Source organism: Rana temporaria, chromosome 3 (assembly GCF_905171775.1).
Source record: "Rana temporaria chromosome 3, aRanTem1.1, whole genome shotgun sequence".
NCBI classification, from domain to species: Eukaryota; Metazoa; Chordata; class Amphibia; order Anura; family Ranidae; genus Rana; species Rana temporaria.
This window is the reverse complement of record NC_053491.1, coordinates 462817544-462832733: the sequence shown is the minus strand read 5'-3', so window position 1 is coordinate 462832733 and position 15190 is coordinate 462817544.

The window sequence follows — 15190 nt, the reverse complement described above, 5'->3', positions numbered from 1 at the left end:
AAGTATGAGACGGGAGCGCACCTTTGGTAAAAGTAGGGTTTGTAATGGAGATAGCACATGCGCCACGCTGTAACAGACTGAAAAGCGCGAATCGTCTCTCACCAAACTTTTACTTAACACACAGTAACATGAGATTAGCAAAAGCAGCCCCAAGGGTTGTGCCAGTGGAATCAAACTTCCCCTTTATAGTGCCGTCGTACGTGTTGTACGTCACCGCGTTTGGGAACGACGAGATTTTGTCTTGACAGTGTGTACGCAAGGAAAGCTTGTCAAGAACCTCGTCGAGGAAAACAACGTTTCTTTTACGACGAGATTCTCGGACGTATGTACGAGGCCTGACTCTATATATTACAAAGACCATCTCTATAAAACAAGGACCATCTCTACAGAACAAGGACTCTCTATATAACAGGGACCCTCGCTATATAACCGGGACCATCTCTTTATAACCAGGACCATCTCTATATAACAAGGACTATCCTTACCAAACAGGGATGTACTTGGTCTGACACTTTAAGTCTGGGGTGCGCTTGCACGTGCTGGCGGACCGCTCCCGCTGTGTTTGGACACAGCAGAAGCCAATCAGTGGATCCAGTGTCCACCGGGACCCGCCAATCGTTCATGGGAGAGGCAGAACAGCACTCTGCTAGTGGGGGAGACAGACATTTGGTGTTTCTGCTAAGCAGGAACACGGATCTCTGTCTTCACACAGCCAAAGCACCCCCCATACAGTTAGTAAGCCCTCCCAGGAAGCACATTTAACCCTTTAATTGCCCCTGATGTCCCCCCCTTCCCTGTAATAATGTCACTGGTCCCCAAAAAGTGTTACTTAGTGTCACATGTGTCCGCTGCAATGTCGCAGTCCCACTATAAGTCGCTGATCACCGCCATTACTAATAAAAACAAATAAAAAGTCCATAAATTTATCCCAGTTTGTAGTCGCTATATCTTTTGTGCGAACCAATCAATATGCGCTTATTAAGATTTTTTTTACCAAAAACATGTAGCAGAATACATATTGGCCTTAATTTATGTTTCATAGCAGAAAGTAAAAAATACTGTTTTTTTTTTTCAAAATTGTCGGTCTTTTTTTGTTTATAGCACAAATAATATAAACTGCAGAGGTGGTCAAATACCACCAAAAGAATGCTCTATTTTTTGGGGGAAAAAGGACATAAATTTTCTTTGATTACAGTGTTGCACGACCGTGCAATTGTCAGTTAAATTAATGCAGTGCCGTATCGCAAAAAAATGCCCTGGTCTTTAAGGGGAGTAAAACCTTCTAGGGCTGAAATGGTTAAACTGGGACCTGGAAAATGCAATAAATAGTAGTGGGTGAAGGAGAGGGACTGGTGTCCAGGTCAGGGACTGTCCCTGTGTACTGTGACATGCTGTGTATACATTGGGGGAGGGGGACTCAGCATGCAGCCAGTGTTCTCCCATGTCTCAGTGTAGCACACACACAGGCGGTAGACATGTACAAACACACATTGACAGATGAACATCCCCCCCTCTCTTCCTAAGAACCTGTTAATGGCACCCTCACCTTCACAGCCTAAACCAGGTATGATTCTTCCAACATGGCCAAACATTCCAAGCAGGCAGGCTAGGTAGAGGGGGGAGTGGAGAAAGTGAGTGAGAAAGTAGGAATCTGCACACTGCACACACATTGCTGGCTTCATTGTCTCACACCTCTGTATAGACACAGTGCATTTACCTCCCAACAGTCCCGAATTGGGCGGGGCTGTCCTGCATTTATACCTCTGTCCCGCTGTAAAAGGACTTTGTCTCGCATCAATCCATCTGTTATTATATAGTAACTTCCAGTGCAAGTGTGAATGTCAAGCACAGCCAACGATTGGCCAGAAAACCAGCTGGGTGTGCTCAGGGCCAGCCTTAGGTGTTCAGGCCCCCCTCGTTCAGTGCACCCCCCCTTCAGTGCAGCCCCCCCTTCAGTGTAGCCCTCCCGTTCAGTGCAGCCCCCCTTTCAGTACCTCAGATCAGCATGGCAGCACATGCACAGCAGGTCCCCTACCCCTGTTTACACATAAAAAGAGAGGAGGGGGAGGCGGCTTCACTCGGCTGTGCCTGTGTTACATCCGGGATCGCACAGACAGGCAACCCGTGGCCGCAAGAGAAGGGGATGGTAGGTACAGCAGTGTCACCCTGCACCCCCCCGCACACCCCTCTCCTTGCCACTGTAGCTAGCTCACCTCTACCTGCCTGTGCCAGTGTGCCACTGCCTAAACCCGCGGCGCTGCCACCGCGGGTGTAATACAACCGTGGAAGGGGGTGCCGGTCTGACACCCCCCAGTGTGTGGTACCCGGGGCGGCTCGCCCCCCCCTTAGTACGCCTCTGGATGGCCGCATGGCGCCCTGTGCAGCCGCACAGCTCGCACACACTGTGTATAGCTGGTTGCTAAGGAGTGGGCCAGGAAACTGGCTGCTGCGTCCTTAACAACCGGTGAGTCATGTAAAAAGAGAATTGCCAGCAAAAGAAAAAAAATATCGGGAAAAAAATGGCGTGGGGTCCCCCCAAAATCCATGCCAGACCCTTATCCAAGTATGCAGCCCGGGAAGGTCAGGAAAGGGAGGGACAAGCAAGCATCTCCCCCTCCCACACCATACCAGATGGCATGGGCGGTGCTTTGGGGCGGGGGGCTCTGCTCCTTGGGGGGAATTTTTAAGACTAGTTAGGTTTAGCCTGGAATTTTACTTTAAGTTGCACACATAAAAAAATTCAAAGTGAAAATACTCCAAAGTTTTACCATAAGTAATAGAAAGACCAAAAGTGTGTGATAGCCAGGATTAGGGATGAGCCGAACATACCCGGGTTCGGTTCGCATCAGAACGTTCGAACAGACCGCGGGTTCGCGCGAACATTTAGAACCCCATTGAAGTCTATGGGACTCGAACGTTCGAATTCAAAAACGATCATTTTAAAGACCAATATTCAATTTAATGTTGGTAAACGTCTTTCAGAACCCGGGTCTTGCCCCAGGGAACATGTATCAATCGAAAAAAATATTTTAAAAACGGACGTTTTTGCGGAGCAGCGATTTTAATGATGTTTAAAGTGAAAAAAAAAATGAAAAATTCCTTCAAATATCACACCTGCTGTGTGTCTCTAGTAGTGGCACATGTTTAGAAATGTCCCTGCACAACATTAAATTATTATAAGAACAAAGTAATTTAATACTGGTTGCGCACGTGCTGTCTGGGAACAATATCTCGATTATTTTAGGGGTGGTGGGGGGGTGGCATTATCTTTTTGGGAAAGCAAAATTGTAGAAAAAAGGGCACCCCTCAAACATACTGTAATTGTAGCGCAACAAAGAGCCACGTGCAAAGTATTGCATCAAAAATTGTTATTAGGCGCCCTTGTTACAAAGGGGCATAAAAATGTGTCCGTAGGCGCAACATAACACTGCAACCCCTCCCAATATCTGTAATTGGAGCGCAACAAGGAGCCACGTGCAAAGTATTGCATCAAAAATTGTTATTAGGCGCCCTTGTTACACAGGGGCATAAAAATGTGTCCGTAGGCGCAACATAACACTGCAACCCCTCCCAATATCTGTAATTGGAGCGCAACAAGGAGCCACGTGCAAAGTATTGCATCAAAAATTGTTATTAGGCGCCCTTGTTACACAGGGGCATAAAAATGTGTCCGTAGGCGCAACATAACACTGCAACCCCTCCCAATATCTGTAATTGGAGCGCAACAAGGAGCCACGTGCAAAGTATTGCATCAAAAATTGTTATTAGGCGCCCTTGTTACACAGGGGCATAAAAATGTGTCCGTAGGCGCAACATAACACTGCAACCCCTCCCAATATCTGTAATTGGAGCGCAACAAGGAGCCACGTGCAAAGTATTGCATCAAAAATTGTTATTAGGCGCCCTTGTTACACAGGGGCATAAAAATGTGTCCGTAGGCGCAACATAACACTGCAACCCCTCCCAATATCTGTAATTGGAGCGCAACAAGGAGCCACGTGCAAAGTATTGCATCAAAAATTGTTATTAGGCGCCCCTGTTACACAGGGGCACAAAAATTGTGCCTTAGGCCACGTGCAAAGTATTGCATCAAAAATTGTTATTAGACGCCCCTGTTACACAGGGGCACAAAAATTGTGCCTTAGGCCTTAGGCCACATGCAAAGTATTGCATCAAAAATTGTTATTAGACACCCCTGTTACACAGGGGCAGAAAAATTAGGCCTTAGGCCTTAGGCCACGTGCAAAGTATTGCATCCAAAATTGATATTAGGCGCAACATAACACTGCAACCCCTCCCAATATCTGTAATTGGAGCGCAACAAGGAGCCACGTGCAAAGTATTGCATCAAAAATTGTTATTAGGCGCCCTTGTTACACAGGGGCATAAAAATGTGTCCGTAGGCGCAACATAACACTGCAACCCCTCCCAATATCTGTAATTGGAGCGCAACAAGGAGCCACGTGCAAAGTATTGCATCAAAAATTGTTATTAGGCGCCCCTGTTACACAGGGGCACAAAAATTGTGCCTTAGGCCACGTGCAAAGTATTGCATCAAAAATTGTTATTAGACGCCCCTGTTACACAGGGGCACAAAAATTGTGCCTTAGGCCTTAGGCCACATGCAAAGTATTGCATCAAAAATTGTTATTAGACACCCCTGTTACACAGGGGCAGAAAAATTAGGCCTTAGGCCTTAGGCCACGTGCAAAGTATTGCATCCAAAATTGATATTAGGCGCAACATAACACTGCAACCCCTCCCAATATCTGTAATTGGAGCGCAACAAGGAGCCACGTGCAAAGTATTGCATCAAAAATTGTTATTAGGCGCCCCTGTTACACAGGGGCACAAAAATTGTGCCTTAGGCCACGTGCAAAGTATTGCATCAAAAATTGTTATTAGACGCCCGTTACACAGGGGCACAAAAATTAGGCCTTAGGCCACGTGCAAAGTATTGCATCAAAAATTGTTATTAGGCGCCCCTGTTAAACAGGGGCAGAAAAATTAGGCCTTAGGCACTGGTGGCGGAGCACAGAAAAACAAAATTTCTTACTAGCTAACAGCATGAAAAGTGAGGAGGAGAAGGATATTCCATCAGCAGCACAACAGGACAGTCACTCAGCATCAGCAGTCTCAAAGGGATCTGATATTTCAACACAAAATTCTTATTCAGTAACATCAGCATCAGGTGCTTGGTAGCCGGTGTTGATCCAAGCCTGATTCATTTTGATGAAGGTCAGTCGATCAACAGAGTCGGTGGAGAGGCGTACCCTGTGATCGGTCACAAAGCCTCCAGCAGCACTGAATGTACGTTCTGAAAGAACACTGGATGCAGGGCAAGCCAGTAGCTCAATTGCGTACTGTGCAAGCTCTGGCCAGTGATCCATCCTCAAGACCCAGTAAGCCAGAGGATTTTTCGTGGGGAAGGTGTCCAAGTCGGATCTTGCCGCTAGGTATTCCCGGACCATGTAAACCAGACGCTGGCGATGGTTGCTGGAACCGGTCAGACCTTGGGGCTGCGGACAAAAAAATTGTCTGAACGCATCGCTCAGACGGCCACCTTCTCCACCGCTCCTTCTCTGACTCACCGAAGCCTCAGCAAGACGTTGTCCAGGGCCAGGTTTTGGTAATCCCCCCGGTTCTGGGAACGCATTGCACAGACCCTTCTGCAAGGCCTCCCGCAGTAGTTTCATTTTCTGCTCCCTCTGCGATGGCAACATAAGATCCGTTACCTTACTCTTGTAACGTGGATCAAGGAGAGTTGCCAGCCAGTAATGATCCCTCTCCTTGATAGCACGTACACGAGGATCCTTACGCAGGCTTTGCAGAATCAGGGAGGCCATGCAGCGTAGGTTTGCAGAGGCATTCGGGGCACAGTCCTCTGGGTCACTGAGGACGACAGGATCCTCAGCCACCTCATCCCAGCCACGTAAAAGTCCACGTGTTCCTTGGGACTGTAAATGATCCCTTGAAGACTGCTGCTGTTGATGCTGAGTGCTAGGTTCCACCTCCATGCTGCTGATACAATCCTCCTCCTCCTCCTCCTCCTCTTCCTCATCCTCCTCCTCCTCTTCCTGTGTTCCAGGTGGGCAAGCAGGAACAGTGTCTGGATAAAGGGGGCCTTGAGAGGTAAGGAAGTCCTCCTCTTCCTCCCTCTGTTCTGCCTCAAGGGCCCTGTCCATTATTCCACGTAGGGTGTGCTCCAACATGTGAATAAGCGGGACAGTCTCACTGATGCATGCACTGTCACTGCTCACCATCCTCGTGGCCTCCTCAAATGGTGACAGGACAGTGCATGCATCCCTGATCAAGGCCCACTGGCGTGGTGAAAAAAACCCAAGCTCCCCTGAGCCAGTTCTGCTGCCATATTGGCACAGGTACTCATTGATGGCCCTCTGCTGCGTGTGCTGCCCTTAAGCTGACCCCTGGAGGGCTTCCTGCCTCTTTGAAGATGTGCCTGTGCCTCGTCCTCTTCCTCCTCCTCCTCTCTCCTACCAGGCACCCAGGTAGAGTCAATGACCTCATCATCCCCTCCCTCCTCATCATCACTGGCGACAACCTGGCAGTATGCTCCAGCTGGGGGAACATCACTCCCAGATTGTTGTCCCTCTCGGCCACCCCCTCTCCCTGGGCTCACATCAATGCCTTCCTCTATCAGTGTTCCGTCATCGGAGTCTTCAAAACGCTGTGCATCTTCAGCTAGCATGTACCCAACACTGTGTTGAAACAGTTCGGGGGACTCCTCAGGAGGACACGGTGGGACTAGGGAAGGATTGTGTGATCCCATTGTGCAGAGGGTAGAGGACGCCTTGGCAGCTGCTTTGCCAGACAAACTATAATCAGTCTGTGTGAGAGAGGATGAGGAGGATGAGGACGGCTTGGTCATCCACTCAACTAATTTCTCAGCATGTTGAGGCTCAACACGGCCAGCTCCCGAAAAGAAGGACGAGCGGCCACGGCCACGTGCTGAAGAGGATGCACCACATCCATCACCAGCGTTACCTCTAGATGCAGAGCCTGCTTGCCCTCGTGACTCTCTGCCTCTCTTTGTCCTTCCAGCCATAGTTATGCGTTCAGGTGTTATGTAACAAAATAGTCGCTGTCACACCAACTGCGTTCAGATGGTATTAAACAGCAACCACACAGTAAGAGCGACTTGGCTCAAGTGTAAAGTAACAAAATAGTCGCTGTCACACCGACTGCGTTCAGATGGTATTAAACAGCAACCACACAGTAAGAGCGACTTGGCTCAAGTGTAAAGTAACAAAATAGTCGCTGTCACACCAACTGCGTTCAGATGGTATTAAACAGCAACCACACAGTAAGAGCGACTTGGCTCAAGTGTAAAGTAACAAAATAGTCGCTGTCACACCAACTGCGTTCAGATGGTATTAAACAGCAATCACACAGTAAGAGCGACTTGGTTCAAGTGTAAAGTAACAAAATAGTCGCTGTCACACCAACTGCTTTCAGATGGTATTAAACAGCAACCACACAGTAAGAGCGACTTGGCACAAGTGTGAAGTAACAAAATAGTCGCTGTCACACCGACTGCGTTCAGATGGTATTAAACAGCAACCACACAGTAAGAGCGACTTGGCTCAAGTGTAAAGTAACAAAATAGTCGCTGTCACACCAACTGCGTTCAGATGGTATTAAACAGCAACCACACAGTAAGAGCGACTTGGCTCAAGTGTAAAGTAACAAAGTAGTCGCTGTCACACCGACTGCGTTCAGATGGTATTAAACAGCAATCACACAGTAAGAGCGACTTGGCTCAAGTGTAAAGTAACAAAATAGTCGCTGTCACACCAACTGCGTTCAGATGGTATTAAACAGCAACCACACAGTAAGAGCGACTTGGCTCAAGTGTAAAGTAACAAAGTAGTCGCTGTCACACCGACTGCGTTCAGATGGTATTAAACAGCAATCACAAAGTAAGAGCGACTTGGCTCAAGTGTAAAGTAACAAAATAGTCGCTGTCACACCGACTGCGTTCAGATGGTATTAAACAGCAATCACACAGTAAGAGCGACTTGGTTCAAGTGTAAAGTAACAAAATAGTCGCTGTCACACCAACTGCTTTCAGATGGTATTAAACAGCAACCACACAGTAAGAGCGACTTGGCTCAAGTGTAAAGTAACAAAATAGCCGCAGTGACACCAACTGCCTTTAGTTGCTATTAAACAGCACGCACGCAGTAATAGCGACTGCGGTCAAATGCGATTTAACAGCACGCACGCAGTGACACCAACTGCCTTTAGTTGCTATTAAACAGCACGCACGCAGTAATAGCGACTGCGGTCAAATGCGATTTAACAGCACGCACGCAGTGACACCAACTGCCTTTAGTTGCTATTAAACAGAACACACGCAGTAATAGCGACTGCGGTCAAATGCGATTTAACAGCACGCACGCAGTGACACCAACTGCCTTTAGTTGCTATTAAACAGCACGCACGCAGTAATAGCGACTGCGGTCAAATGCGATTTAACAGCACGCACGCAGTGACACCAACTGCCTTTAGTTGCTATTAAACAGCACGCACGCAGTAATAGCGACTGAGGTCAAATGCGATTTAACAGCACGCACGCAGTGACACCAACTGCCTTTAGTTGCTATTAAACAGCACGCACGCAGTAATAGCGACTGCGGTCAAATGCGATTTAACAGCACACACGCAGTGACACCAACTGCCTTTAGTTGCTATTAAACAGCACGCACGCAGTAATAGCGACTGCGGTCAAATGTGATTTAACAGCACGCACGCAGTGACACCAACTGCCTTTAGTTGCTATTAAACAGCACGCACGCAGTAATTGCGACTGCGGTCAAATGCGATTTAACAGCACGCACGCAGTGACACCAACTGCCTTTAGTTGCTATTAAACAGAACGCACGCAGTAATAGCGACTGCGGTCAAATGCGATTTAACAGCCCGCAGTGACACCAACTGCCTTTAGTTGCTATTAAACAGCACGCACGCAGTAATAGCGACTGCGGTCAAATGCGATTTAACAGCACGCAGTGACACCAACTGCCTTTAGTTGCTATTAAACAGCACGCACGCAGTAATAGCGACTGCGGTCAAATGCGATTTAACAGCACGCACGCAGTGACACCAACTGCCTTTAGTTGCTATTAAACAGCACGCACGCAGTAATAGCAACTGCGGTCAAATGCGATTTAACAGCACGCACGCAGTGACACCAACTGCCTTTAGTTGCTATTAAACAGAACGCACGCAGTAATAGCGACTGCGGTCAAATGCGATTTAACAGCACGCACGCAGTGACACCAACTGCCTTTAGTTGCTATTAAACAGCACACACGCAGTAATAGCGACTGCGGTCAAATGCGATTTAACAGCACGCACGCAGTGACACCAACTGCCTTTAGTTGCTATTAAACAGCACGCATGCAGTAATAGCGACTGCGGTCAAATGCGATTTAACAGCACGCACGCAGTGACACCAACTGCCTTTAGTTGCTATTAAACAGCACGCACGCAGTAATAGCGACTGCGGTCAAATGCGATTTAACAGCACGCACGCAGTGACACCAACTGCCTTTAGTTGCTATTAAACAGCACGCACGCAGTAATAGCGACTGCGGTCAAATGCGATTTAACAGCACGCACGCAGTGACACCAACTGCCTTTAGTTGCTATTAAACAGCACGCACGCAGTAATAGCGACTGCGGTCAAATGCGATTTAACAGCACGCACGCAGTGACACCAACTGCCTTTAGTTGCTATTAAACAGCACGCACGCAGTAATAGCGACTGCGTTTCTGTGCAATTCAATAGCCCAGTTGCATTAACAGCGACTGCGCTTCTGTGCAAATAAATTGCACACGTGCAGTAACAGGTAATGCGTCTGTGTGTGCAATTAACTAGCACACGTTAAATAACACAGAATAATTATATTTAAAGTAAATCCCTAATGCAGGCAATACAACACGTTAGAGCGCTGCATGTAGAACAATCTCCTGCCTGATAGATAAACTAGCTGAGCTGTACAGTTTATAAATATATTGACAACGCCTAAGGATGTGAATATATTCTCTACAAACTGTACTTTTAACTATACTGACTACACTTCCTACTCTATCTATCTTTCTATCTATCTATCTATCTATCTATCTATCTATCTATCTATCTATCTATCTATCTATCTATCTATCTATCTATCTATCTAGTTAAGACACTGTGTCTCTATCTCTCTATCTCTCTCTGTCTGACTGACTGATCTTCTCTAGAACCGCCAACACACTACACTAGGCAGCCGTGCAGGCTGCCTTTTATAGTGGGGGGCGTGTACTAATCCCCCTGAGCCATAATTGGCCAAAGCCACCCTGGCTTTGGCCAATTATGGCTCTTCGTTTTTTGAGCGCTGTGATTGGCCAAGCATGCGGGACATACAGCATGCTTGGCCAATCATCAGCGCTCAACGCCCCAGTGAATTATGGGACGTTTTGCGTCACTCGAATTTGGCGCGAACGACCCGTTTTGTTCGAGTTTCGACGAACGATCGAACGACCGATGTTCGAGTCGAACATACGTTCGAATCGAACGCGGAGCTCATCCCTAGCCAGGATGTTCACTATAAGGGGTGTACTCATTAATTTACATAATGCTGTGTGTAGCTGATATATTCTATGGGGGAGATTTACAAAAACTGGAGCACATAGAATCTAGTGCAGCTGTGCATAGTAACCAATCAGCTTCCAGGTTTTATTGGCAAAGCATAATCGAACTAGCTGAAGATAGAAGCTGATTGGTTACTATGCACAGCGGCACCAGATTCTGTGTGCTCCAGTTTTAGTAGACATGTGCAATTCATTTTGTTCCAAATTCGTTTTCGGACAAAATTTGGCATATTGGTTCATTCAGAAGTATCCGAATGAACAAAAGACTCTTTTGACTCATGCATACAAAAACGAATTGTTAGAAAGAATGGTAATCCAAAAGAACGAAAACCCAAAAGAACGAAAAAACGAAAAACGATTCAACCTACGAGTTGATCGAATCGAATACATTCAGATCATTTTGTTTTTCGTATCTTCTATTATAAATTAAATTATTAACTTTTATAGTTTTTATTATTATTTATTATAAACTAATAAATTATAGGTAAAATAGCCGAAATTCTTCTATTCAGGTCACCATAGCAGCTAATTTGGAATAGATTAGATTTACATTTTCTGTGGAATTTCCTTTCAAATTTGGCTAAGGTAACTGTTTGTGAACGTAATGAATACGAAAGCATCCAAAGTTATGAATGATCCAAAGTAACAAATGCAGATCATAATGATCTGATAAATAAACAAAAAAATAAACAAATAAATGAAACAAAACATATTTTTCGGTAGTGCACATGTCTAAGTTTTAGTACAGTTTCCCCCATGTGTCATATTATTTTTTTGGTGAAAGTTGGGTTTGAATATGACCTGAACATATTGTACTTGGGTCTACGAAATATTCATACATCCTAATTGTTTTACAGAATCATCAGAACCACCTCAGATGTCCAGTGTTGGTCAAGAAGCTTTAGTACTAGCAGCTTATGTGGCTGTAAAATTCTTCATCGTTGTCATCCTAGTGGTCCTGGGCTGTGTGTATGGAAGAGCCAAAAACACCAAGAGCTCCACCTGATGAGGATAATTTTGCATTTATAAAACAATTGTCTAGCAGTTGCTTCTTATTTTGTCCTCCTATTTTTGCTTTATTGGAAAAAGATAGTGAGTGCTTTAATGTGATACCATACTGTCAATAATAAACTTTCATCCCTTTAAAAATATAGGGAAACAAATGGTGAAAATTATAAAAAAAAAAAAAAAATCTTTTAGATTTTGACAAAATTTTTTAGCACAGTGTTTTTTGTTCTTAAAAATATATATTATTTTCATTTGCTGGAATCAAACAAAAGTAAATATGTGTCTGTTTTTATGAGAATATATTTTTTAGAAACAGTACTGTGTGTCTTAGATGTTTTATTTTTATATACCTTGTTAACCGCTTAACCACTGAAGACCCGGACCAAAATGCAGGTAAAGGACCCGGACAGTTTTTGCGATTCGGCACTGCGTTGCTTTAACTGACAATTGCGCGGTCATGCGACGTGGCTCCCAAACAAAATTGGCGTCCTTTTTTTTCCTACAAATAGAGCTTTCTTTTGGTGGCATTTGATCACCTCTGCGGTTTTTATTTTTTGCGCTGTAAACAAAAATAGAGTGTCAATTTTGAAAAAAATGCAATATTTTTTCCTTTTTGCTATAATAAATATCCCCCAAAAATATATTAAAAAAACGTATTTTTTTCCCCTCAGTTTAGGCCGATACGTATGTTCAACATGTTCAGCGCAAACCCATAGTAGCACACAAACCCCAACCTCATCCTTATCGGCAGGATCAGTATGTTGAAATAAAGAAAATAGTCCTCAACCCTAACACTGGCACACTATCATGGTTCTGACTGGAGTGGGTTGGTAAGGTCTGCTTTATTTTCTAATTTGTATTACAAGTTCTGTATTTTGTATTCTTAACAAAATCTAATTGCAAACAAAATGTTAACAAAATGTATATTACCATATATACTCGAGTATATGCCGACCCGAATATAAGCCGAGGCACCTAATTTTACCACAAAAAAATGGGAAAACTCTTTGACTCCAGTATAAGCCTCGGGTGTCCATCTGCATGCCTCACTGTGTCTCACTTTGCCTCACTGTGCCCATGCCTCACTGTGCCCATGCCTCACTGTGCCCATAACTAGACTTACGTTTAACATGGGAGTATATAGAAGGGGTGCCTGGCTTTGAAAAGTCAGTGCTCCCTGGCAGTAGGTTCCATAGTCAGCGGACTTTGCACACTTATAGAGGAGAACTGGGGCTACATGTGTGCCAAGTTTGGGGTCCATGGGAGCTATGGCCAGCCGGTACCGGGTCCCCGAAGTCCGGGAGATCGAGCCCAAAAAGGTGACTCGAGTAAATGTGCTGAAAAACACGGCTTATACTCGAGTATATACGGTAAAAACAAATCATATTGGGTGCGTAAAGAAAGTTTTTACATCATTCCTCCATGTTTCTTAGAAACACTGGCCAGTTCTCTAGACAAAGTACATGAACAACTCTACTGATAGTTGAGTATCCTACCCATCAGCAGACAAAATCAAAAGAAACAAATGTTATATATTTTTTTTAAAGTGGTAGTAAACGCTTTACTACCACTTTTACCTACAGGTAAGCCTATAACAAGGCTTACCTGTAGGTATAAAGAATATCTCCTAAACCTGTACGGTTTAGGAGATATTTCCCTCGCAATGCACCGTTGATTGCAGTGGCGCATGCGCAGCAGGGATCTTCAGCTAAAGGCCCGGCAGCTGCCAGACCTTGCCGGAATTAAGTCTCCCGCGTGCATGCGACATCACCGCTCCAGCCAATCACAGAGCTGGAGCGGCGATACCCGGAAGACACGCTGAGGCAAGATGACATCTCGCTCGGCGTGGACCAGGTAAGTTCTCTACACCTCGTTCGAAGGTAAGTATTTCATAATGAGCTTGTATGCGGTGCCTTTCAGGTGTAAAAAAAAGAAAAAAATTATTGCGGGTATACATCTGCTTTAAAGGGGTTGTAAAGACAAAAATATTTTCCTCTTAAATTAAAGTCTGACAGTAGCTGATAGTAAAAAGTAATGTTTTGCATTATATCTAGTTTGATACCTGTTGAAATTGAGCTGTTTTATTCACCTCTGTCACTCCTGAATCATTATTCTCACTGACTTCCTGGTTTGCGGTGCGCATTCATTCTTGCTATATCACGGCCTAATGTGAACTACAGTTCCCATTAGGCTTAGCCTCTATGCCTGTGAGGGATAAGAGAGCATCTTCACGCAGGGCTGTAGTCATAGGGAGGGGGTGAGCACATTCTGCTTTCCACCATGCAAAACGGCTCAGATGCTGGTGGAAAGCAAGAAGAGGAGAGACAGGAAATGGCATTTTCAAACCTGGATTACTGTATTTTGGAGGTCAAAAGGAAAAACGAGGCAAGTGATATTTAAAGGCTCTAGCTTACAGCAATCAATTGATCTAATAAAAAAACGAACCATTAGTGTTCCTTTAAATGCCAACCTTTCTTACCATCTATTGCATCATTGGAGGCCCCTTTGAGTTTTCCATCTGCATCATTTTACTCTCTCCACTACTTGTGTTTTCTGGTGCCTAACAACAATCAGTGTAAAAAGTTTGGAGACACCTTTGTTGTCTGATTTTTTATTTTTCGTTTTGGATAGAGCAGGGAACTGTTAAAACCTCTATCAGGTTTTGTTTTGCTCTCTGTGCACTGTTAGAGAAATTTCTAGTGTCTACTTTGGAAGATTTCCCAATACCTCTTGTTCTGAAGACAACTTTAACATTTTGGATTTCCCCTCCATTTCTTTCTGAATCTCCCGAATGGGAAAACTTGAGTGAACTAGAGCAGTGGTCATCAACCCTGTCCTCAGGGCCCACTAACAGGCCAGGTTTGCAAATAAACTGAAATACATCACAGGCGATATAATTTGCTGCTCAGTGATTGCAGTATTCTAGTCTGCATCTCCCCAAGGTAATACATATGTAGCACTACCCCCGTAGAAGCTGCTGGTTTAGATTTTGGGTTTTGCACGTTGCCTCTATGTTCGTTGGAAGAAAGTCTATAGGAATTGCAATGTCCACACAAGATGTAAAACCTTCAACTGTTTTATTTTTGCTGCATAAAACTTGTGAAGAAAGTGGACAGTATAAAGAGAAGGGGAAGGTTCAGGTACGCAGTACAGAATGCACACAAATATCTAAAGTTCCAATCAGTCAGTCACCACTCCCTCTTGAGTGGGTATTGCTCACCCGGATAGACCCCTCTCACATGGCCTAGCAGCCGGGATGATGCACTAACCAGTATGAGAACAGTCTCTGCCACAGACCGTCTGAGAATGATCATGGATAGCCAGGAATCCTCTGCCACAGGATTTAAGTCCTGAACTTCCAGCCTCACGCCGCGTACATGCGATCATTTTTCGGCATGAAAAAAACGACGTTTTAAAAAATTTTAATTTAAAATGATCTTGCGTGGGCTTCACATCATTTTTCGGGTTCTGAAAAATGAAAAAATTTTTAATTCAAACATGCTGCATTTTTTAACAACGTTTTAAA